The sequence below is a fragment of the Drosophila mojavensis genome, unplaced genomic scaffold (genome assembly GCF_018153725.1).
Source record: "Drosophila mojavensis isolate 15081-1352.22 unplaced genomic scaffold, ASM1815372v1 contig_36, whole genome shotgun sequence".
Classification (NCBI taxonomy): domain Eukaryota; kingdom Metazoa; phylum Arthropoda; class Insecta; order Diptera; family Drosophilidae; genus Drosophila; species Drosophila mojavensis.
In genome coordinates this window covers 10906617-10931502 of record NW_025318858.1, presented here as the reverse complement: position 1 = coordinate 10931502, position 24886 = coordinate 10906617, and the positions used below count along the sequence as shown (strand labels likewise).

The window sequence follows — 24886 nt, the reverse complement described above, 5'->3', positions numbered from 1 at the left end:
CACGCCGTTTGGAAATACTCGCAATTGTTTTTTTTTTTTCGGGCTACAAATTTTTTAACAAATCGCATTTGAAAGTTGTGCCCCTCTCTCGTTGCAAAGTTTTGTGTTCCTTTTTTCCTCTGTCATTTCCTCGTTTCATTTGTTGGCCGAGTGTGAGGGCAACAAATTGCGGCCAACTTCTGTTTTTCAATTTTTGTTGGCCAAATGATTTCGTTTTAGTGTCTTTTGTTTATCGATATGGAATTGTGTCCTTTTTATACCCTGAACCCATTTTCAATGGGAAATCAGGGTATAATGGTTTTGTTGAAATGTATGTAACAGGGAGAAGGAGGCGTGGCAGACCCCACAAAGTATATATATTCTTGATCAGGGTGACGAGCTGAGTTGATTTGGCCCTGTCCGTCTGTCTGTCCGTCTGTCCGTATGTATGAACGCGTCGATTTCAGAAGATATAAGAGCTAGAGACTTCAAATTTTTTTTAAAATGTCCGTAATTACAGCGCGCATATCAAGTTTATCATTAAAAATCGATAACTCATCTCGATCTTTTTTTATCGATAAAAAACCTTATCGAAACCCAGTTATAAAATTATATCTTCTACACCTTTATTGCTAGAGTCTCCAAATTTTTAATGTATGCTTATATGCAATTTATACAATTTCGATTTTTGTTAAAATTTACCCCCCCACCTCTAAATTCACCCCCTCACCCTCACTTTTGTAATAAGCGTATTTCAAATACTAGAGACTTGTGCTTTGGCAATTACATGCATATTCATGTTATAATTATAATCTGAAAGTTTCATGAAGATCGTACGTCCATAAAAAAAGTTATTAAACAATTAAGTTCTCATAGTAAGCGCACACTGCAGCCCATGCGTGTTTATGCGTGGTTGCTTGTGTGTGTATGTGTTTGTGTATGTGTGTGTGTATGTCTGTGTATGCGTTTGTGTATTTATGCGTGTGTGTGTGTATGTGTGTCTGTATGCGTGTGTATGCCTGTGTGTGCGTACGTGCGTGTGTGTGTGTGTGTGTGCGTGTTTCTTGTGTAAACTGAAAGTCGCGAAAAATTATTGAAATATCTATTGCTCCAAGGGTTCAGGGGATCTCGTAGTCGAGCAGTCTCGACTAGAGCTTTCTTACTTGTTTGCCACACAATTGTCGCTAATGGATAATGCATTGAACTCGAATTTGGGCTTTATGTGGGTGGCTAAATTTGCATAAATGCTTGAGCTAATAAATTGCAAATAAGTCTTAAATTTCAATTTGTTATAATTAAGAAAATTTCTGTTAACAATAAATATTTTATTTACGGGTAATTTTTCAATTATTGTTAATTATTTATTAATTTATTATTTGATTTTTGTTTTAACTTTTGCATTAACTTGTTTTAAGTCTCAAATATTTTAAGTTATTTATAAATACATTTTTAATACATTTTTGTTATAAATTGCTTATACTAGACGTCATAAAAAAGTTGATGTTTAGATTTTTGAACAGTTTCTTCATTAGAAATATTTATATTAAAAATAATTGTTATTAAAATAATTGTTATTAATTATTTTATCGAAATGAAATTTTTTAACTGAATATTTTAGTATTATTTTGTTACATATATAAATATACTATTTTTTTTTATTAATATATGTAAATTTAAAGTAATACGAAAATTCATGCCAAATGTTAGTTGTCAGGAAAATCTAGCGCTAAAAACTCAATTAAAAATATGTATTAGGCCATCAAATGTAAATTTTATTTTAGACTTTTTAAGAAGCTCTAACTAAATTTAAAATTTATTTAAAGTACAATATATTGTTAATTTTATATCATACCTATATTTAAAATTTATTTAAAGTACAATATATTGTTAATTCAACAACGTTTATCTTACATGCGAGTAGAGGCGTCTATATTCGTCCATCAACAATATGAGAGCACAGTGTAGTCGAAGCTTATTCAGCTGCATAAGTATTTGAATTGTGCTCAAACTACGAACTATAAACGAAGTAACGAACGACTTAGTAAGGCAGAGCCGATGGCCTGAGCGAACCAAGAGGCATTATAAGAGGAGAGCAGAAGGGCGCGAATGAGAGAAAACTCTTTATAAAGACATTAAATGTGTTAGGGCGCCGCCGCTCTTAAATTAAGTAGATTTTCAAAGCATTGGCTGTGTAATATTAATATTTTTAATAAATGAGATTAAGAATTGTTTAAATCATACCTATATTTATACCTAAATATATTTATGTTACATTAATTATATTTACAAATAAATTATTCGTATTATTTAATCAAAACCTTTTTGAGTAAAAAATTTTTGGGAGCTATAAATAATTAATAGCAAAATAAAATATAAGACTTCGAAAACTTATATTATAACTGAAGAAGTATTTATACAAGCAATCTTATATTGATATTACACTATTCTTTATCTACAAATTTATATTAAAAATCTTGGCTAAAAATAAAAAGAAGTATAAGTAAAATATACAACTACAATTCATTAAAAGATATAGGAATGTTCTTTTTTTTAAACTAAATGAAAATATGAGTTCTATATATATTTTTATTTGACAATTCAATGTTTGTATATAAATATTTACATTAAAATTATATATTATAAATATATAGATATATATATTAGTCGATCAAATTGATTTCCAAACTGATTATCTTTTCATTCAGTAGCTTAAATTAGTTGTTATTATTATTAGTAATTAAATTGTCTTGTTTTTTTTTTTCTATAATATATTATATGTAGCTTACTTACATATATTAAAGCTTGCTTCATCTTCGTAGTCTAATACTAATTATAATCTAGGAAGTTCTGTTCAACTTGTACTTGACTTCTCTGCTAATTATAATTAATTTATGTGCAGTGAGTCTAAGCTCTTTTCCTGCATTCAATTTGATTCTTCGCATTAGTAAATAGCTCTTGAACTGCTAATGAAAGCTATGGCTGGCTAAGCTTTGAGCAGAGTTCAAAAGTCAATAGCATCGCACTTAACGCAACAGCAGCCAACTAAATTGCAAACAAATGAGGCGTCCGCTCATCATTTACCACACGTGCTACACACTATTTGGTGTTGTTTCTTGTTTTTGTTAGAGTTTTGTTAGCCAAAACACAAATCACGTTTAGCAAAATTCATGCATTTTGTAAACAATTATTTATTGTGTTTGTGTGTTGTTTTATTACGCTTGCTTCCTCAACATTTGCTTAAAGTTTTTTTGTTTGTTGTTTCCAAAAATTTGTGTTTTTGTTTTTGTGATTTATTTACTGTCTGCACGGCAGCGCCCAAAAAGTCAGGCCTGCATGCTTGACTAATTGTTGAAAACATATCGTGGCACTAAATTAGCCGCATCCAAAAAAAAAAAAAAAAAAAAAAAGCAAACCAAATTTATTTGTTGGTTGTCTGCCCCGCCTTTGCATTCGAGCCGGCCAAAAAGGTTCAACAGTCGTCGTTGTCTACCTTTTGCTTCCGGTTTCCAGGGCGCCAGCTGCAGGTGAACAAAATTGTTGTTTGTCTCTTCTTGTTTAATCGTTTATTTGTTGTCTCCTCCATGTGCGTGTCTGTGTGTGTGTGCTTGGGCACTCGTTGTGTGGTGTTATCTGCCGCGGCATGTGCAGCTTTTATATGTCTGTCAAAATGGTTATTATACAAGTTCTTGAGCACATAATGCCATTAAAAAAAAAGAAAATAAATTAAAAAAATAAAAATTAAAAAAAAAAACAAATAAAAATAAAAACTACCGCTGCTTAAGTACTTGCTTGTATAATTGTTTTTATTAAAGTAGATGTCTGACTGTAAATAATAATTTATAAAAATGTGTAGACAGCTCATAACATAAATTCAAAGCTGATTATTTATAATTTTAATCATAATTTACAGCACTTGAACGACGCACAAAACAAATAGTAGAATTTATAGTGAATTTATGGAATTGAAAATATGATATGCATCAGGCAGTTAAATGCTAGCAACAAATATAATAATGTGTGGGATAAAAATGTGGATGCTTTGTGGGTTGATGTATTGGCTTAAGCTGACATTATGTTTGTCAATCTGTTTTAGAAATGCTTCAATGCAGCTATGGCAAGACATAATTTCTATTTATACCAATCTCCTATCAAGAAAAAAATATATATAAATTATTATTTTAAAAATAAAAATAAATCTATTAAAGTTATTATTTAATTGAATTTAATAAGTTGTTAATATTATTTAATATTAATTAATTTATTAAAGGATTCTTAATTTAATCAGTATTTTAGATAGCATAAGGCAAAAAAAGGAATGAAAATGAAAACTATTGACTATATTTCAGCTGCTGTTAATATTATCTGTGTAGTGTAGTAATGGAATTTTCCTTTGGCGATTCATTTGCTAGATGACTAAAAATTGGAGGAAATTGGTCCTACGATTCGACAGCTCTTAACTATCAAAAGAATAGAATCAAAGTCTACATTCCATACGATCTTACATCAATACTACAAATATATATATGCATACAAATTTAATTATTATTTTTATTTATTTATTTTTGTCTACATTTGCATTTACCTGCAAAACATTACAGCTATGTTGAAATAAAACCAAATGTTTATTAATTTAATCCCATCAGATAATCATTAATTTTCCAATAAGCTAAGCTAAAACGTATACAAAATTAAAATTATTAAAAATTTAATTACGCTCCGTTTTCAAACTTAAATGATGCATGCCTTCTTCAGTCCAGTCGTGGGCGTTTCGCTAGAACTCAGACAAGAAAACACTTTTCATATGTATTTACAGTGCCGGCAACATGTGTTTTATGTCTGCGGACCAACGTGGACATATATTTTATGATTGATTTACGTTCATTTGCATTTGTTTATGCTTGTGTGCCCTTTTTCTCTCCAAATAGTCGTATTTATGCGACATTTATGGTGGGAATATGCTTCGAATTTATAATGTGCCTAGCCTTAGACACGCGTGTCAATCGTTCTCTCTCGCTCTTTGGCTCCTCTATTAGAGGGACAGGTGTAATAAAAATTACTATTATAAATAAGAAAATGTTTAATATTATTTATGTTCATTTAATTAATAGTCAAAGACATGCGTGCCATAATAACCAAATCGTTTCTCTGCCACATACTCCGTACAAATTGAGTCATTTGTGTTGTTGTTGTGGCATTTTGGTGGTTCATGTTGCTGCCATTGTTGTTGTTGTTATTGTTGATGTTGTAGCTGCTACGGCACGTTTAGCCGCTTAAACTTTGGCCCAAGCTAATCAATGTGCATCTTGAAGTCTAATGTGTGGCACAGTGCCAAATGGTTGGGCACAGCGAATGTGTCTAATGCCAGGAGGCAAATCAAATGACTTAGGCAACAAACTTGGCTCACATGTATTATAAAAGCAAGCAGAAACAGCAACAAAAACAAACTACATACATAGCTGCACACATAACACTCTGTTGACCCAATTGCGACTGGCTGTCTGTTTGAAACTCGGCCGCGCTTAGCTGAACCTTTTAAAGAGCTATTACATGTTTAAGCCCCACAGATTTGTTGTACTAGTATGTAGTACGTTGGGCCTGCCGCTTTGGCACCCATAAAACCGGGCTGACAACAAACGAGTAGCAAATTTTCTGCGTTGTCTGACTGTCTGACTGACGCGTTGTGATACCAAAAGAAAAGCAAGAAGCAAAAGACAAAAAAAAAAAAAAAAAGGAGGAGAAACATCTGCAAATCACTTGGAACGCATGTTGACAAGCCCCCAGCCTCTACAGTCGCTAAATTGCTAGAGAAGGTGCCTGCATAACCACAGCCAGCTCGTGAGAAGATAGTTTTCTAAGCAAACTTTATAGTGGAGATAGTATATACTCAAGGAAATCCTGCTTCGAATGGCATGTGAAAGCAAATAACGCGTTTGGGAATAATGTACATTAAATAGTTGAGATATTTAAAGAAATCTTTTTTTTATGTTCAGCAGGCAAGCACTTAAAGATTTTTGTTAAATATTTTTATTTATGATTATTAATAATAAATATTATTATTATTATTTTTTTTTTTTATTTTTTTATTTTTTTTTTTAGCTGAATAGTTATAAATATGCGAGCCCATTTTTATTTTTGAATGTCAATTTGAAATATTTAAAATTTTCTGTTTAATTTTCTTTAATACATAAAAATTTTGTTTTATTGTTTGAACATAATTTATTAAACTTTTTTTTTTAATAATAAGAATATGTATATTGTATTTACATTGTATTAAATAATATTACTAATTTTAAATTAATTAAACTTAATGAATTAAGTCTTTAGATGTTATTTAAATTATAAAAAAGTTGTTGTTTGGCTCTCTAATTATATATAGTTTTTTAAGCTGTAATTTTATAAGTATTTTTATATAGGTTATTTTCCATTGAATATTATTTTTGTTGAATATTTTATTATTATTATTATTATTATTATTATTTTTTATTTTATTTTATTTTTTTTAATGGTTATATGGTAAAACACAAGTTTCCGAGTCAATTAATAATTTATGTTTTATTTAGAAGTTATTTACTTAATTCGTAATCAATATAAACTCTTCCCATATATTAATAAACTGGATTGTATATATTACTCTTGCAACTATCGCCTACTTTTGCAATCGATTGCTCTTATCGATTGGATCACAGTGTCCAAACCCCAAAGACTACTATGGCAAAAATGTTTTCTTGGCGCAATCCTTGCTCAAACGGGCGCTGAAACAAGAAAACCGCATTTAACCATAAAAATGTGAACATATTTCTTTTTTCATGACCATTTTGGGAGCCCAAATGAATAACTGAGTTGGCAACTGACTGCCTAACTGACTGACTGACTATGTTGCAGAAGTTGCCACAAAATGTCTCACAGCTAATATCATATAAAAAGAGTAAAGCAATTCGCATCGCGTAACTGGAAGCTTTGAGAAAAGTTAGCGTAATGGGCATAAATTAAGGCTGGCTGCCTCATTGAAAAGCGAAACACAATAAAGCAACAACAAAATATATAAATTAAAAATACAAAATAACTTGGGCAACAAACTGGATGCAATAAAATGTAGTTATATAGAAATCACGGCCTAACTACCCACTGCATTTAGCATAATTTTAACACCTAATATTTATGGCCAAAATGACAGCCCACTCTATCGAGTGCCAGCAATGAGTATGTGCATATGTGTGTGTAGGTAATACATATTTATGTGCTCGTTTGTATGCCAACAACTGTCATTTGGGCACAGCCCGCGACTGCTATAACAATTACTTTGCTCAACACTTTAACCAGACAATCGACTTTGATGCCAAATCTTTGACTATGAATGTTTGCCTTGTTTAATTGTATTTTGTCGTCTGGGCCTATTAATTGATTGATGAAGAACTGTCAGCTGCTGGTTACTATGTATATATGCATGTCACTTGGTGTGAAGCATCCAAAATGCAACACTTTGAATATGTTCAATGAAATCGTTTAGCAATGAACTGGAACGAATTGAATAATTTGCGAAGCGAGGGTAGTTTGTGGAGTTACTTACAAATTTGAATTTGAATATGAATGAGTTTATATTTATATAAAATAGCAACAGAAAATATGTTTGTTGAACAAAAAAAAAAAAAAAAAAAAAAAAACTTTGTTATTTGAATAATGGCAAAGAAAAACAATAATAAAAAAAATAAATAAATAAATAATAATAATAGTACTTATGATAATAAAATAAATAAATAATAATATTAAAATAACCAATTAATGTATAGCTAGATTGTGGAATTTCATTGTGAAATAAAAAAATATTTTTTTTAAATATTTAATTCCTAAAAAATGTTTAATTATATTTTTCTGAATAAATATTTTGTTAGTACTAATTTATTTCGTTAATCAATTTCAATTTCAATACATAACCTTAAAAATAATTAAATAAATACCATTATATAAATGTATTTTTCATTATAAATAATAAAATGTTAATTTTCTCTTTTTCTTGGTAGTGGATTAAAGACTGGTTGTCCCCCATGCTTAGCTCAATTTAAACGCCAAGTGAGTAAATTTAATATATATTAAAATAAAAATTGTAGTTATTAAATATAAAAATGAACTGAATTTGTTCCACAATCTGCCCTCGACATAACGTAACTTGCATACGGCAAAATTGTACTACGAGCATATTGATTAATTGCTGACATGATAAATACGTTGCGCCTAAATGTGCCACAAGTCGATAGGCAAAACAGACGGAGACGGAGCGCTGTGTGTGTGAGAGAGAGAGAGAGAGATGGATAAAAAAAGCCCCACAATGGCAGACAACCACAAGCAGATCGAACCATAACAAATCATTTGTAATTAACACGCGTGGGTCTGCGACTCTCAGAGCCGCAATGCAAAGCGAAACAGCGACGCGATTCATATTGATTCAGAATTCTCAACTCAACTCGACTGAATTCAGTTTTCGCCACATGGTCCAGTCAGCCATATAGGGCGGCTCGACTGGCAGCCTATCGCTAAAGACGCAGCGAGAACTTTAAATATTTCTATTATATATCGAAACGAGAACACAATAAATTATTTAGAAATATATATAAATATACAAGTATTTTATTTTTTATATTTGCGCGCACCATTTTTGAGATACTTGTCTAATTTCGTTAGCTTGATTTATTTTCATTTTACATATATATTTTATTTATATACATATATATATTTTTGTTTTTGTTCTTCAAGGCATTTACAAGCTATGTAAATTGGCTGACTGTGTGCGGCGCGCTAATTATTAATTAATTATTTATATCTAATTAAATTGTTTATTTACCTGGCGATGTTGTTTTGACCATTTCGGACATTTTGTTAAACAGGAAGTTAATTAGTTTGGCCATATACGGCATAAACTATGCGACTTGACGATGTCTGCCTATCTGGGCGCCTGTTTGGTAGCATCTCTCGACAATTTGCATGTTGTCCGCACAGATGTATTTATCGCCTGTGGTTGACAATGTACAGAAAAACTCAACGCTACGTATGGCGATGCTCGTGCTGCGTAGGAAATGGCTAATAGTTAAACTGAAGAGCCACAAGCATATAGTTAATTAAATGCTCAGAGATAAGCCGGGAAATACGCACAAGCTACATACACAGACATACATATATATTTGTCTCTCGTGTGAATATGAACTTGAGCTTGTCAGATAGACATCTGTTTTGCATGTTGTTACCGTGAAGGACAGGAAGAGCGTTGACAACTTTCAATTTCTGCTGAAAAAAAAAGAAAGAAAAACATGCTTTGGAATGTATAACTCAATCAATGTATTTGCGCGTGTTATTGCCTAAGCAGACACCGCGCCGCACACTCTCGGCTTTATGGCTTAAAAGTCTTTCCATAACTGTAAGCCTTAGCTGATTGAACATAGCCCCTGGCCACGCCCATTTCAAATGAGGGATTTCGATTTAGCCATTCACTAGCCCATTTCACGACATTGATATGACACTCAAAGTGTCAGATTTAGCCAGTATTCATTTCTATTTTTGCAGCCAGATAATCATAGAGGGGCTTGCACTAAGATTAGATCTCAAATCAGGCAAGTGAAAAAAAAAAAAAAAAAAAAAAAAAAATATTTTAAATTACAGTGGGTATTTATAATTTGAAAATGCAATTTAATATTGTTGAAAACGACCAATTAATTATATATAATTACAAATATTTATATAATTAATATTTTTTAAAACAAATCTATAGTTTCGATTCGCAGACTGAAGAAGAGTCGATCTATTTTATTATTATAATTTTATTTATTATTATTTTATTTTTTTTTTTTTAAGAGAAATTTTAAAATATATTTATTTACAGCTTAGTGCACCGCTACCTTATTGATAACTTAATCTAAATATCTACTTAAATGCTATATTAATATTAATATTAATATTAATATTAATATTATATATGAAAATATTTATGGGTATTTATATATTATTATAAATTTTTTAGTACATTTTTGATTTGTATAATAACTCTACATTATTTTTAATAAAACTATTTTAAGAACTATAAAAAAAGCTGCTTATATTTTTCTATAAATGTACTATACTGTACGTACTGTACATTTGATGGATATTTATTTTTTATTAAAGTTGCTTAAAATATTCAAAACAATAATTATGATTATTTTGTATTTAAAAATGTTTTTATTTTTATTTATTTAAAAACATAATCAGCAATATGTATAACAATACAATGCCCCTGCTATACAATTACGATTTTTTGGACTATAAAACTTTTGCCATATGAGGAAATTTCTCAAAAATGTAATTAAATGCTATACAATTTTTGTTGGTATTTTTTGTTCACTTCTTCAAATATGCAGTGCATAATTGAATATTTTTGTAAAATCGACAAAGAAAATGAAACAAAAACCTAAAGCCAAACTGAGGGCAACCAAAGTGGGCGTTAGCTTTTGTTTGTCTGGTTAATTATTAATTGTTTAACTCTTTTCCCGCTCTTTGTCTCGTTTGGCTGAAGAGCATTGCACAATGCGCACGAGGCCTCGGGCTGCCCTATCAAGTGCTACAATTGCGCACTCGATATGTGCCACAAGTCGCAGCAGCAGCAGCGACAGCAGCGGCTGCCTCCTAATTGTCTGTCAACCCAAAAGAGCAACAACAAGCAAGTGTGGAGTGTCTTGAGCATTGCCCACATTAGTTAATTATGCGCCCATTAAGCATCAACGCGCTGAGCCGGTGAATTGGTGAATTGATGAGTTGGTGAGTGTGTCAGCAGTGCGAAGCTTCAAGTTGGCGGATCATTGAGAAATACGCAGAGGCTGCCAAGCGCCAAACAATGGTGTGTGTGTGCGTGAGGCGCTCGTGTGTGTGTGTGTGTGTGTGTGTGTGCGCAGCCAAAGACTCGACTCGCTTTTCATTTATTAGATTTCTTTATTACCGCTGTCTGACTTTTGCCACACCTCCTCCGGCTACAGCTCCTCCAGCTCGCGCATGCTCCTCTTACAACTCATCAGATCTCAATTGTGTTTCATTGTTTTTTTTTTTTTTTTCTTCTTCTCCTTCTATATCTTGCTTTGCTTTTTTTTGTCGTCTGCTGTTGATGGCATCATTTCAGCAGCTGAGCGTACGTGCAACAGTCTATCTGTCTGTGTGTATAGTTTTGTAATGTGCCTGAGCTTGTGGGAAGTTGCGACTGCTCCCTCAATACTCGCATAAAGTTCGTCGCTTAAGTCTTTCGCTTGAACTGTACCCTGTTGTTTGGGCCAGAAATAGGTGAAGTGGGTATAATAATAAAATTATGCAAATAAATGTAACGGACTTGTGGAACGCAAATTCATTGTAAAAATATTTTACTATGTTCATGAGTGATATTCTCTATGGCCATTGATCTGAGTAGCTATTATATATATATATATATATATATATATATATATATATATATATATATATATATATATATATATATATATATATATATATATATATATATATATATATTCTCATTTGTTAATATTTGTATGCATTCTTTTTAAATATAAAAATTTATGATAGTAAACGAAGCTTTGAGAATTTGCAATAATATAATAGTAAGATCTTATTATAATAGTAAGATCTTATTTTATTTTTTAATATATTATATATTTTTGATACAATTAAATTAAAATTTTATTTTTAACTTTTTAGTACTTTGTTTTAAGTTTGCGCATACTAATTTTTTTTAAATTTAAAAAAATATATAAAAATACAATTTGCTCCCCAAAAACAGTGTATTTTGCAGTCTGCCTTCGATTTTTCTTCCTTCTGCAGTATTTAATTATTCATTCATTTGTGTTAATTGAATGCGTGCCGCGCTGCATCGTCGTCGCTGCAGACATAATGGCAGCATTTGGCTGCGTTGGCGATGCTGTTGCTGTAATTGCTATTATTATTAGTGTTATTATCTTCGTCGTTGTGGCTGTTGCTGTTGTTGTTGCATTGCATCCATCGCACGACCAATAAAAATGAGAATTAATTTTCAAAAGATGCTAATGATTGATTGCGTTTGCATTTTGATTTTCTGTTTTTGGCAAATGCCAAAAAGCATTGCGTAAAGTTTTTTTCAACTTGTTTAAAAATTCTACTTTGTTTTCAAATTTAGGTATATATAAAATTATTATTATTATTTATTTTATTTTTTTTCGCTGTATTGCAGCGTGGGGCCTTTTAGACTGTTTGCCAGAGAAGAAACTTTTGACATGCACATGAAAAATTAATTAAAAATTGCCGAACTTGATAAACATGGCTGAAATTTAAAGAAGAAACTAAGAAAAATATACGAAAAATATATGTTTGTGTTAGTTATTTAGTTATTCAGCTACTATAAAAAACATATATTTTTGTGATAGACTATGAACTTAGAATTTCTATTTATAATACCATGTGTAAATAGAAATCAATTTCATTCATTCCGTTTTATTATCTTCAAGATGAAATAGGTCATCTCCGCTTTGATAGCTATCTAACTGAACTCTGCGTATTTACAATCTTCGTCAGCATTTGAACAGCAAAAAACAACTCCATAAGCTCTGGTCAATGCCAATATGTCTGTCACACCGATTCCGCAAATAATCCATTTATGATGTGCCCAACAACAGCAAAAGTAACACCCAAATCCGTTGGTTTATGGCTTAGACAAAAAGTTCCCGTATGTCAAATAAACCTTGACGACCACCATTAGCTTAAATGTAAATGCTCTAAGGGTGGTGCTGTAGTGGGCACTGACTGACTAGCAAATACCCAGCCTACTTTATTGAATTAATAGAGAAATTAATTAATATTATTATCAAAATTCAATTGAATTAATTAATTAAAGCTAAACAAAATTTAAAAATAAAATTAATTAGTCCAACTATTAGACTTCTGCTTGATTTTTTTTTATTTAGAAAGCATATCATAAAAGTAAATAGAACAAAAAAAAATATATAAATAAATGAAGCTGAATAATTATGAAAATTTAATAACTCAAAAAAATGTTTAATTAATTTCAACCGAAACTGACAATATATAAAAATTGAATAGAAACCGAAAAAGAATTTAATTTTTTAGTAATTTTTATTCACCTTCAGTTCATTAATTTTTTTCTTTAAATTTTATCTTGTATTCTATTTTTATTATTGCATACTCAAGTCCCTAGAGATTAAAGATTCGTACCATTTGCACGATTCCTACCGACTGAATCGCCTTATATACCTTCATCGAGCAAGCTCTTCAGCTTGGTCAATAATATATACACTATATTAACATGTCTATGCCCTCTGCCTCTTACATTAATTTCTGCAGAAATAAAAAAAAAAACTGGAACATCAAAACAATACGCCTTACACTCGTAATTGTCATAAAACTTGAGCGAAAAAAAGAATTTAACATTTGATGACTGCGCTGCCATAAAGATCCGAATTTTATAGTTTTTAGAGTCTGATCGATTCTGGGAAATCTGAGCAGCAGCAGCGGCAGCAGCATCATCATCATCATCGGCTACATCGCCGCTTGGCACCAGTTTGTCTACCAACGCGCAGACGCATGACGACTACACACACACACATAAACACACACGTGCATATATAGCAAGCAACATGACAACATCCGATGATTGATGGCCAATAGCGACTTATAACGGTTTGGTTTTTGTCTGCATTCGTCCATAGTTGTACACGTCTTGCTTAAATGAAACGAGCAACGCTGCACATCAGGCACATCAATCATACGCCCCCACAGCCACAGCCACAGCCAGACACGAGCCAAGCGAACAAATGCACCTCGAACTCAGGCATAGGGCTTGCAGTCGCTGCCTTTTCTTTTTGTGTTATATTTCAGTTACAACAAAGCGTGCTTCGAGTGTCTCTTGTCTGTTAGAGTTCAATACAATTGGAGGCTGGGTCAAAAAGGTTTTTAAACGCCGCGTTCAAGGGCGGCTAAGGCGGCTGTTGGCTGTGCTGATTGATAAAAGTTGGGAATGTTATGAAATGGTGGATTGAGAGCTGAGAGGTATACTTTATGTAAATATAGTAAATGAAAGTAAAAATTACGCCTTATGCAAATTTGAATAGCAAATAATAATAATAATAATTATGAGGACTGCTCTAGTTCTATAAGCTATGAGTCAGCAGCTGAGTTTCGAATGTTCATCTCTTGTTAATCAAAGCATTAATGATAAATTTAGGTTTAACATTTCCAGGCATTTGAGTGAACTATCAATATGATTATAAGAGGGGCATTTACCTTTGAGTGTACTATGAATTTGTAGAGGTTGATATTTTAGAGCACTCTCTACCTCTATCATCTTGCTCTTCATTTATGGCAATAATATCGCTTTAAAATTGTAGGCAGTGTTTTAATTGTTCTCCCAGAGATCAGAAGCCACAAGTTGTGAATGCAATAAGAGGTTTGAGTGAACATTCAATAGGTTTGAAGGCTCGATCACAGCCACAGTTATTTAAGTTGCCGACATGGTTTAATATTCTTAATTGCTTTAGAACCTCATTCAGATGGAGCATATATATACATATATATACATATATGTAAGTAATATATTGAGCTAATAAAGTTTAAATTTCTCGTTTCACATTTCAATGTCCTCAAAAGGCAAGCAAATAGGATTTTTGTTATTATTAAACTCTTCGAGGCGCACTCGCAATGTGTGTTAAAATCTTGTAGTACAGCGTATTACGTATACGACAAGTTGAACACGTTAGATAGGCAAATGTTAGACTATTTGTATTTGTATTTGTATTTGTTTGTTGCCAAGCGCTTTGATTGCGCTTAATTTATTTGCATTAATTTGTCAAATTCGCTTGTTCAGCTTGGCAGTTGGCTTAATGTCAATTACCTCGTTTTGGCCATAAACAGCCAGAGAATATCTGAGCTGAGATGCTGCTGCCGCTGTTGCTGTTGCTGTCGCTGTCGCTGCTGCTGCCAAAAGTTAATTGGCCATAAATCAAATTGCTGTTAACATTTATATTTGCATTGACCGAAGCGACTCTAGGTTTCCAATTGAACCTTTGTCTCTGCACTAATTTCTGTGCCTCTTGCAATTCAATTACAAAATTTATGACTCAACCTTTAATTTGTGCCAAAAAAAAAAAAAAAAAAAAGGGAAAGAAACGAAGTTAAGCGGCACAATCAGACGCTTACCTTGACCACAAAACTGTGGCCCAAGTGGACTTGACTTGAGCTTGCTGTAAATTTTGTTTCTTATTTTTTTTCTCTCTTGTATCGAGGGTGCCGCCGATTAAAACCTATTTATGAAATCATTTATATACCTCTGTTTGGCAGTAATTAAATGAGCCAATGCTCTTTTATGGCTGCAATTGACAAACTCCGAGCTCAGCTGAGATCATTAAGAGACAAAAGCTTCCATTCAATTGGCGAACTGCATGTGAATCGAACTCTTTGTTTTGACTCCAACTTTGCGTTTGTTTATGTAAATTCTATAAAACATAATTTATAACTTGTTTATTAATTTGGATATCGCCTACATTTCGATTCGTGTTGTAATTGATGGCGTCCGACAACCCAAACTCGTTTAGTGCCGCAACACCAAATCGACTGTTAATCGATTAATTGGGGCTAGAAGATTCTTCGTCTTCTCTTTTATTTCGAAAGCCTTCATAATTAACGTAATAAATCAGCATATTTGTTTTTACTTTAAATAGCGCCAGCACTAATAGCCATAATTATGCTAAAGAGTTGGGCTGCCTCTAGATCCATGGCATGATACTTTGCTGTCTAGCATGATGAGCATGATGAGACAGACCTCTCGCTTGCTTCCATAGCTAAGCAAGTCACAGATATTTGCGGAACTTGAAAAATTCTTGAGCCGAGATTTCCTGCACATTTGCTAACGAACTGCAAATTGTGCACTGTCATTGCTTTAATCAACAATTATTCACAGTACATTTATAATGAGCGATGCTTGAATAGAATGTGTATATTAATTGACTTTCAGTTTCCAATAAAAAATACTCAGTAATATATAGGTATGTACATATAAACTTCGCTTGAAGCTAGAAAAATAAATAGGAAAACATAAAATGAAATTTAATATAGCTAACAAAAAGTATAATTAAAATATATTTTTATTGGCTACGAATGGAAAGTTAAAAATATATATACAGAAAAATAATAATAATAAAGTATAAAATAAAATAACATTTACCACCAAATAATAATAATATCGCATACCCATATGTCATGTATGTAAATAAATATCTTAGCAGAAAATAACTATGCATTAGCATAGAAAAATCATATGGTTATAATAAAGAGTGAAATAAATTGAAATTGAAATAGAAAATTGAAATAACATTTACTTTCCGAAAAAGTAAAATGAAATTTTAATTCCTTATTAATTGTCAGTAGAAGATTCTTATAATAAATAGAATCGTTTTGTTACTTGAAAAAAATAAAAATAAAATTTAAAAAATATAGTATATATATTAAACATAAATGATATTTCTTTTAGGCAGTATTGCAAGCAAGAGTTGGTTTCATCCGGAATACGATTTTAGCCGAATTTCTTGGCAACATAATCGCTAGCATCATATTCGTTAGCATACTCTTCAGCCATGATTTAACATAATTTCTAATTCTATACAGGTATTATAGAATCGAACATTTAATTTGAATCCTTACTTAATATTCATGATAAATCCACACGTAGTTTTTTTTCCCAATGTTTAAAAATAAATAAAAATTCGTATATCTCTCGCATCTCTGATTAATTAATCATTAAACCATCAAAATAACAATAAACAGTAAATAAACAATAAATTTAAGTGCGGCAAATACAAAAGAATTCTTCTTTTTATTCCTTGTTTCTGTTACGCATAAACTAATTGCAATTCTCTGCATTGTCTTCATTAATTTATTAACTAAACATTAATATTTTTATATTCTTTTATTATTGATGTTTATGCTGAGCTTCCCTTATATTTGATTTGTGCAAATCATGGAGCAACAGCTGGAGCTGGGCTCAGGCTGGCCGATTTACGAGTTTTATAGTAATTCTGCTTCAGCATCGTTTTGGGCTTAGGCATTTTTATACACTTCTTTTTTTTCGGCCTTTAAAAACACATTTATTTGCATGATTTGACAGTTCTCAAAGGCGATCGTAAAAACTGATCGTAAAAAAAGAGAATGAATAATAAATAAAAAAAAAAATAAAAAATTGGTAAAGCCTGAGCTGTTGCTATTTAGCCAACATTTCAATTGCTATTTTTTTTTCTTCTTTTTTTCCACGAGAATTTATTAAGTAATAATTGTTAGAGCAGGACGAGGCGAAGTTCGAGTAGTTGTTGCTGCGGCATTTTTAATTACGATAAGGCAGCCGTAATGAAGTAAGTGAAAACACTAGCCTTGGTTCTTAGGCATAATTATCTTATCATGTGAGCTCATTAAGCGCCACGCACACTCCAATCCCAGTTGGGCCCGGCCAGCTGGGGCAAGTGTCGTCGTTGTTGTCGTGCCACACCCGCGCGGCGACACGCGTAAGAGAGCATATGAAACGAGACTCGCATAGATGCTGGATACTTAAGCTGATGAATTTCAGCTGCCGTGGATGCTGTTCAGGCTGCCAAAGGCCTTCAACTTGACACTTTAACGCTCGAGTGTGGTCAGTCACGTTTCTTCATTTAGCTAGATAAATACTGTAAGATACTCGAACTGCCTTAAGGGTTTACACATTGCTCACATATATAGATTTATTATTTTCAATTGCCATCAACTCGACTATTCACTTCCTCATGATTGATTCTCGGTGTGTATGAGTGTGTGTGTGTGTGGGTGTAAATGTAATTTACATTATTATTGTTTCATCTTCAGCCTTTGTTGGGCTTGATTGTGTGAACAGGACGTGACTGGAAATTGACATTTTGAATTAGCTTGAGCAGATCAAGGAAGAATTCTACGTAATAAAAGCGAACAGTCTGACAAATGATGAATGGTTTTGCTTTAGACAATTAACAATCTTTTAACAGCTTTTGAATTGGCTTACAAAGGCAAGCAGTGCGAAAGGGTTTGCCCCTGAACTGCTTTGTAAGCAGTGCTAACCTAGTTGCTAAAATAATATTAATTTTAAGCTTTTGTTTTAACAAATGACTATGTTTCCGAAATATTTTAAGATATATATAATAAATAATAATTATAGCTTTAAAATTTAAATTACATATACTTTTCCTTTTTATTCATTTACAAATGTTTTATTTGTAAATCTTAACTGCTTATATGTTGAATATTTGGTACAAAAACTTAGACATCTACCGTCTTGCATCTCAGCCAATGCATACACCAATTTGACGAACATTGGTACACTCAACGAAATTGCTTAACGAAACACGTTTATTATGTTGCGCACATTCAGCTACACGCTGAAGCTTCCAGCAGCGAGCTGTAGATGACGCCACGTACGTGTTGCTTAGGCCAAGGTGTGTGTCCATGCTATGTGTGAATGGTTTGGTTATTTGCTAGATTAAAATACATTTTGTCTTGCTTCTTTAAAATCTTTAAAATTAAAAAATTAGTTTATTTAAATAAATTAATTTTTCAATATAAAGTTTTCAAGCTATTAAGCAATGGCAGATACTGATAACATTGATGAATCCTTCGACATTTCAATTTATAGTCGTTGTTTTGGGCTCCTTCTTGAACGTCATTATCAAAGACCAAACACTCTGCGTTTGCTGACCGGTTTTTATGGTTTCTCAAAATCAACGCTCGTTGTTAACAGTCGCTGTCACTGGTGAAGCTGTTGCTGTTGTTGTTGTTGGCGTCGCCGGCGACGTCGACGTATTCAGGTGTCAATGTACGTGTTGGGCAATTCTAATTAATTAATAAATTAAGAATGACAAATGATTTTCAAATGCCTTAATTAATCATTTTTAACGCACCAGCGACGGGCCACAAACGTGCGTTGCGCAGGTGACGCCAAAAACGAACCGAAATTTTTAAAATAAAAAAACTTTGTCGAAGTTACAAACGAAAATGTTTTTCCTCCTATAACATTTTCTATATGGCGGGAAAACGTAAGGGATCCTGACTGGGAAACAATTGACTGAGCTGAGCTGAAAATAAAATAATACAAATATACATGAACTTACATATTATTCAGTAATAATTGCTTGTTTTATTATTATAAAATATATACAGCATTTAATAATAGTAAAATATTAATTAATTAATAATAATTAATTTTTTTATAATTAATAAGTCAAAAGTAACAAAGTAAAAATATAGCTAAATTTAAAGAACATTTATTTATTTAAATTTATTTTATTTTATTTTATTTAAGTTTTTTAATAATATAATTTATATATATAGCATATTTTGGTATTGCTTACTTATCTTGATTAATAAACAAGTGTCTGCAGTCAAACCTAATTAGTTTTTAAATAAATCTTCGGGCCAAGCTCGTTAATTAGTTAAAAGTTATAAATTATTAACTCGCTCTCGATCTCATTCGCATTGAATTTGAATAAAAATTCTAAAATAAGCTGAACTGATTTACAAAAGAGCCTACAGTGCTATATATAGACATACTTACATACATATTGAATGCTTTGCATTACATATACACAAAAAAAAAAAGCAGAAATGTATTTGAGTTTTAATCCGTTTGGTCAGCCGTTTAATTAGCTGACAATGGAGGGCACACTTCGGGCTGCCTTTTAAGACAAATGACACATAACTCTCAATCTCAATATCAATATCAATATCGATTTCGGTTTCGATTGAGATCAAAAATGTATACAAAATGTATGTCAACTGTGGCTGTGGAATGTCGCCAATGATCGATTGAACTCCGAAATACCCTGTATCAAATGGTTGACAAAACAATTGACACTATTTTGCTCTGAATGTTGATTAATTAGATTAGTGGAATTTGATTGAGGGCAGGGCCTGGGCCAGGCACAGCCTGTCTGATCATGGGCCAGCACAGAGATTAGCGCATCTCGAGTGTTGCTTTCCATTTTACCCAGTTAGCAGATATATAGGAATAGAGTTTTTGATTTCTGTCTAGTTTTTATTTTATATAGATATATGATTTATATATATGTATGTATATATACGGCATGATTGCTGCGTCTCAACGTAGCTGAACAAAATACAAATATCATGCGTCGGCGAAGCGCATTTGATCCGGCATGACTGGCAGATCGGGATTGGGTCGTTGTTGTTGTTGTCGTAGTTGTTGTTGTTGTTGCTGGGGGCTGATGTGAAATATGCTGACTGTTTGTATCGATCGCCAAACTCTTTTTGGAGTAATTTCAATTTCTTAATTCGTTGCGCTAATCTCGTGTTTCTCATGACGCTGACGCTGTGATCAATGTCTGGATCTTAGCGCTGCGATGATGCACTGACTCAGCTCCAGCTACAGCTCAGCCTCTTTGACTGTAGCTCCATATCCATTTCCATTTCCATTTCCATTCCATTTTTCTCGCCTCGTGGCATTTTGTGCCGCATCATTCAAATGGAGCTCGTCGCCTGATTGGTAGTACATAAACACGCGCAAAACCCTTTTTTTTTTCTTTTGGCCGAGCCTTTTGAAGATGCAATGCGGCTGCTGCGACGGTTTGTCTGCTGACTGTAGGCCAATTGTCTAATAGAAATGTTTTTTTTTTGTTGTTTTTTTTTTTTTCGGGCCTACAATGGGTTATATGCGCTGTAGCTGAGCATTTAAGTATTAGCTGGCACTTGGAGTGTGTGTGTATGTGTGTGTGTGACAATTGAAGAAATAATTAAATATTCCTTTAAAATTAGTATGTTATGTATATCTTGAAGTATTCTAAATTTAGTATATAATAAAACACATTTTTAACTAATTTAAAAAATTCATTAACAAAATATATATTTTTTACATTTTTGTTTTATTTTGTATTAAAACTGATTCAATGATGATTAATAATGATTATACAAATTAAATATTTGTCTATTTTCGTTAAATTAAATTTTTTTTTTAATTTATTTTTTTTATTTTTTATTTATTCGACATTAATGAATAAGCAACATTTGAACAATTATATTTCAGTTATATTTTATTCTATAACTATTCTTGGCTTTGACATTTGTTGTTCAAAATTTAAATAGTTTATCATCATAGTCTAAAAAGTAAAATCGAAATTCAAGCTGTGAAGCAAAACGGTTTCTTTGTTTAAAAGTAAAGTGAACATGTAGTGCAAGACTCTAAACTAACAATGAAATACACTTCGCATAGCGGAGTCGCTTATTAATTCACCTAGCCATAAATTAAGAACAAAAAGAAAACTTTAACAAAAATCAATGTTACAAATTTATATTATTTCTTCTTTCTTTCAATAAGTCTTTGCAAAAATCTATTTTACAATTTAAACGTATAAACTAAAATAAAGTTATACGGCAAAAGAGATTTTATAAATATATTATTAAATAATATTTTGGTAAGAAACCTACAAAATCGATCAATTATAATAAATTAATTTTAATAAATAAAATAATTACAACAAGTAATAAGGATGTATAAAAATAAAAAAGAATAATAATCAGAAAAAATGCAAATATTTTAACGAAAATAACAAAATAATAACAAATTACAGAATAACAAAAATAACTCAATTATTTATACTAAATATATTTCTTTTGCTCTTCTGCAGTGTATTTGGCATTCGTTGATTAGTTTTTATTGCCTTTGTTGTGAGACTTTCCATTTTCCAATTTTTATTTTTTCAGTTTGTTTTGAATTTCCCCGTCGGCTGCCTTTTTGGTGTCTAAGTCCTTCCGCTGCCTTTATCAATGTGGCTGTGAGATAAACTTGGACAGGGACTGACTTCGCTTCCTTTGCTTGGCAGCTGTTTTGCATAAATGACAGCCACACACACGCGCACACATGTAACACACACATGTGACACTCCCACATACACACATACACACACACATGTGACACTCCCACATACACACATACACACACACACATACTCGTTGTCTCGCGTTTTCCAGCGAAGTTGAAGGTGAGGCAAAGAGTTTGCCAACCGCATGAGGAGGCGTCTGCTCGTCTATGCCCGCCCAATGTGTGAGAATTGTGGGCGTGGGCGTTGCTTTGCTAGTAGCATTCTTGTTGTTGTTGCTGTTGTGTTGTTGTTGTTGTTGTTGTTGGCTGACTGCGTATTTGGCGCTTCCTTCTTTTGCATACATGAATACGTAATTGAATTTTGCGGCGTGTTGTCAATTTTGTTCTTTCCCGCCTGCATTTCTCCTCCTTTATGCCTCCTTTTTATGCTCTCTCTCCCTCTCTCATTTGTTATTGCTGTTGATGATGCTGTTGCGCTTTTTCTACGCGCTTGCTTTCGCATCCACTTAATTTCAATATATTTACATGTTCTTAAGTTCTGAGATGGGCTGAGCATGTGCTACAATTTTTTTCTCTCCGATGAAAGGAAGCTGACTTGTTGCTTCCGAATGTATTTCAATTTAAGTTGGTGGGCAGTGAAAGTTTTGTAGAGAATATTGCAAAGAGAATTAGAAAAGGAGAACACGAAAATCTCTTTAATAAAAATATGAATAAAATGTAAAATTCTTTAATCATATTTATATTATTTGAATATGAGCTAATTGAAATATAACTTTCTTTAAATTTTTTGTAGCGTTTTAGAAATATTAATAATATACGTATGTTTAAAAAAACATATATATTTATATATACATTTTTAGTATTTTTGATGTTTGATAATTTAAAAAGAATTATGTATTTATTTTATTTTCTATATAAAATTCCGATTTTTTCATAACTCTACGAGCATTCGCATATCTGTCGAGTTTTAACAGATAAGGCTCTACGCATTTAATTTGCTCATATATTTTTACCTTTTTCATTTCGACAAAAAGTAGCATTTTGCTTACCTAAATGCTACAACTTCCCTTTCATTAGATTGAACACTTAGTAGTTGTTGATTTAAAGTCGTCTAGGTGTGCACTTTAAGTGTATCTTGACAGCCAGTCGATTGTTGCTTCGTTTCTTTTGCTCAGCTGCTCTTAACTTGTGCTTTTCGCAAGGATTACTAGTGTCATTTCGCTTGTCACTTGACTTAATTGCAATTGGCATAGAGTGAGACGAAAAGAGAGAGAGGGTGAGATAGAGAGAGAGAGAGAGAGAAAGGGAGAGAGACAGAGACAAATGCCAGTGCAGCTTTCTGTCGACGAATTGTTCATGTGTGTGAGCTGCACTTAAAGTGGCGCGAGCTACAGCAAGAGATGAGGCCAGAATTTTAAACTTGCAACGCATGTCGCCTCTAATGCAACACGCATAACAATTATCAACAGCATCCGTCGAGGTCGTGGGTAGCTTGAAAAGATTAGCAAATTGATGTACTTAAATATGAAACAGTCATCTTTATAATATATAACAATATAAGAAATGTATACAAATATATAATATAAATATTAATCATATTAATAATGCAAAAAAAGTTATTATTAATATAATATACTTTTTATTTTTATTTATTTATTTATTTTTTTTTTAAATTAGATTTTATTATTGTTATTATTTAGATTTTAGTAATTTATAATTTTTCTAATTTATATAAAATTATATATAAGAGATATTTTTCAAATATATGAATAATTTCGGCTCTCGCAACAAATATGTGGCATTGCCCACCTACCTTATCCACCCACCCAGTGCTATTTGTGACATGAAGTTAAAATTAAATTATGAAAATATTTTTTAACAGCCACCGCCACAACGACAACAACAACAACAACAGCAAGAGAAGCAGCAGTAACCCAACTCATAACGACGTGCTTGGTATGTTTAATTATATAGGATGATATTCAAAAACGAACAAATGAGATGAGTAAAAATACCGATTTTTATATGCGATGGCCGTTTAATAAAATCCAAAATTAGCGGCGCATATGTGAGAAGAAGAGAGATGGATGGGAGATAGAGAGAGGGAGAGAGAGAAAGGGAGTGAGAGGGAGAGTGGAAGCTGTGACCGAGAGTTTGAGAACCGAGGTAGACAGTGAGACGTCATCTCGGAGATGAATTTTGAGCCGTGATTCGACTTATCGGCAGCATTTATCGCTGCCAGCTGCGAGATTTCTAACACGCGATAAGACTACATTTAATTGCAGTCCAGAATGGATGATGGCTTGGTAATGGGCCCATAGTTGGGCTAGGGTATGTTTATGCCTGCCCAGCCCAGCTCAGCCCTGCACTTGGCTTGATTATGATTGCAGTTGCAGTTGAGCAACGCTGAGGAACGTTGATTGCGCGTGCAATTAGAGCGACGTTTGCTTCTACCACGCATCATCACTCACAATTTTTTAACACTTTTAGTTTGAGGGGGGGAGGGGGGGATGGGTAGATATTTTTTGAACTGATTTTTTTTTTTTTTTGTCGGTTGCAAGTGAGACTGAGACTGGCCGGTGGCTTAATGGCAGTTCATCAATCAGTTTGGCAGCGTTAATCATTGCCGAGAACTATTTTCCATGTCGTGTCATATTTCTCAGCTCTCAGCTTCAGCTAAAAATGCAGACGAGAATTGAGCGTCATTATTTCATCATTTACTTGCCTCATTTATCAGCATTTTTTCCCTCTCTCTCTCTCTCTCTCTCTCTCTCTCTCTCTTTGCATTTTGCCGTCGTCCAGCTCTCTCCCTCATCTGTCTATCTTGCTGTGTAAACTCGCGCCCACAACTTTGATTGCTTGCCGCAATCTCTATTAGAAGAACGTTGAAACGCATTTCAACCAAAATCTTGACGTGTTTATTATACGATTTTCCTTTCGGGGTTTCTCTTCTGTAATTTAGACATTTATCTAAATGTTGACCGCATCTCTTTAAGTTTTTCGTTTGGTTAAATATCCGAATATTTTAAAGAA

General features: G+C 32.5%; 2 long non-coding RNA genes across 6 annotated transcripts in view; one reads left to right on the top strand and one right to left on the bottom strand.

Annotated features, from left to right (window-relative positions):
• The window catches only part of LOC26528164, a 110005-nt gene that overhangs the window by 46127 nt on the left and 38992 nt on the right, over positions 1-24886 (top strand). For 3 of the 5 annotated variants that reach the window (XR_006357269.1, XR_006357271.1, XR_001449395.3), the window contains one exon: positions 7998-8046. This is a non-coding gene — a long non-coding RNA (uncharacterized LOC26528164). Of the gene's footprint in view, positions 1-7997; positions 8047-23735; positions 23810-24886 lie in introns of all 5 variants that reach the window. The other 2 variants (XR_006357272.1, XR_006357270.1) reach the window with 1 other exon arrangement.
• LOC122757297 lies at positions 18524-19066 on the bottom strand. Its single transcript, XR_006357273.1, has 2 exons — positions 18921-19066; positions 18524-18852 (listed from the first exon to the last, which is right to left on the bottom strand). It is a non-coding gene; the product is annotated as an uncharacterized LOC122757297 (long non-coding RNA).